This window comes from Epinephelus fuscoguttatus, linkage group LG2 (assembly GCF_011397635.1).
Source record: "Epinephelus fuscoguttatus linkage group LG2, E.fuscoguttatus.final_Chr_v1".
Taxonomy (NCBI): domain Eukaryota; kingdom Metazoa; phylum Chordata; class Actinopteri; order Perciformes; family Serranidae; genus Epinephelus; species Epinephelus fuscoguttatus.
The window spans coordinates 20304368-20306882 of NC_064753.1; positions in this window are offsets into that span (position 1 = coordinate 20304368).

Genomic DNA, 2515 nt, shown 5'->3' on the forward strand with positions numbered 1-2515 from the left:
AGCCTTCAGCTTCTCAGGGCGAATCTCATCCACAACCGGCACCTTGCCACTGGGGGGCTTTTTGACTACCTCAGCAGTTCTGATATAAATGTTGTTTTCTTTATTCTCATTTATGTATTTATTTATGTTTGGGGAATGGGGTGTGACAGGGCCATTCTTCCAAAATTGGATTTGGACAGGATTTTTTTTTTTTTAACAAACAAAAAACAGGAGTTTTTTCTTGTGAGAGTGGGATGGGACAGGAGTAAAAATCCACTCCCGTGTCACCCTCTAGTGTACAGTGGGTTTATCAGACTGCCGGCTGCACCTGGACACAACGCTGATTAGTGAGAACAGTGAGAGTGAACCAACATAATGACAACACTTTTAAAGTAGCCTGGATCCCCACCAAAGATTATTGGTTTTGGCATCATTTAAGCAGGAACTTGGATTCTAATGTTGCCTGATAATTTCATGACTCATTGTCTCTGCAGCTGCTTTATAAGTGTAACTCCAAATGTGAAATAATATGCAGTCATCTTGGATGATTTAAGTGAAATTTAACCAAAGGGATACAGCCTTTCACTCATACATTATATTCATTGCTATAATCATATATTTAGGACATTTGACGCACAGTATTATTTCATCTTTTACGCTGTGTTATGAAGATCTGACATCCATTGGCCTTATCTGTGTCATTTCTTCTTATGATAAATGAGGAGGGAACATCATCTGTGCTTAAGTGGATGTAATGCATCCGATGTAATTACAGACAAGCTTTCACGCTGACAAGAGCTAAATAAATGTAATAAGACTAACAAGTGACTTTACTGTTACACGGGGTAACACCAGCGCTGCCTTGAAAATAGACTATGACGCATGACACAGTGAAACTGATCCGATCATTAGCTGACTTACATATTGGACATTACCTTCTATCAGGTTTATCATATATCTGAGATCATTCTTTCTCGAACATCTGATTAAAACTGGTGTCTTCTTTTTGAAGAAGGAACTAACACGTTGGTGCTTCCCCCACCAGTGTTGACTCACACTTGTACAGTAGAAAATAACAGTTTCAACAGTGGAGACGTGAAGACACAGATGGAGTTGCACGAGAGACAGTGTTTAACAAAGCAAAATCCCATGTAAGGATGGTGTAGATAACTGATGTTAGCCAATCAAGGCGGTAAGAACGGCAGGCTTCCTTGTTTGTCGAGCTGTAAGGAGATTACTTACCACCGGCCATAGCATCTTATCCCCCAAATCCCTCTCTAACACTAGGCAGCCTCAGGCAAATACAGCTCTCATGCTCCTCGTTGCCACCCAATCCTGGCACTGTGCTTCCTCCTGTGTGTCAGGATATAATCAAGACAACATAAAACACAATAGAGAGCAGACACTGACAAACAAAACAAAGAGAGGGCTCTAAAAAGCCAGAGAGGGACTTAAAAGATTACAAGACACCCCAATGTATTCCAGTCAAATTCAAAAGATGAAAAGCAGGAAAATATGCACTCTTCATTAGAAATAACTGGGAGTCAGTGTTGGAATAAATATATCAGCATTTAACAAGTTAATATGTACTGTGCATCAACATACGGCATAATTTTGTACTAATAAGAGCATAAAAGGATCCCAGAATGGCTCACTCAAAATGGAAGTCATCTATTTTTTAATCAAAATATATCCATCTATATACATCTTGGAGGTGTCCTGTGATTCCATTTGCATGTCAAATGACTCAGTGTGGGGTCCAACACCAGGACCGAGAAACTTTGACGGAAAAATCAACACAGGATGTAAAATGAGAATTACACAAGGACACACAGGACAGGTTTTAAGAGATCTAAATGCTGTCTGTAACCCAGCGGGGTTGTACAAAGTTTCAAACACCTTGACAAAGCAGAAACTTCTAATACAGCTACTTCACATTTAGGTGCTAACTTCCTTATTTTTGGCTCAGTTTGGGGCGAGGAGGAGGGTGAGAGATTACACTCAGGTTGGCGGTCAGCCAGCTCCGACGTTTGAAGATGCCTTTTGATCATGGCTACATATGTTTTCTTTTTTTCCACAACATTAATTAGTGCAGCCAGCCCACAAGGCTCATCGCTGCCATCAGAAGCCTCTTTAGTTAAAATTCTCCATTAGTGGACACACATGTTCACACGCGAGCACACACACACACACTCAAACAGATTTGTTAAGTAAATGAGAGTAGCTTTATAGCAGCCCTCTGTGAGCAGTAAACAGACGTTTACATCACTATAAAAAATTGGCAGGATGTTAGGACATGGCAGGGTGCCAGCAACGTGTTGCAAGAAGGCTCCGACTCTTAACCAACCTCAGCTCACACATGCTTCCATTACAAATAAACATTATGTAAAATGTGTGTATATGCTAATCCCAATCCCAAATTTCCTCTTGCAGAGTGCGACTGCAAAAATCAAACCAGAGTGGAGGAAAAGAAAAGATAAAACAATCCTTCATCTTTCCATCCATCATGACAATAAGCACACTAGAGATGTTCACA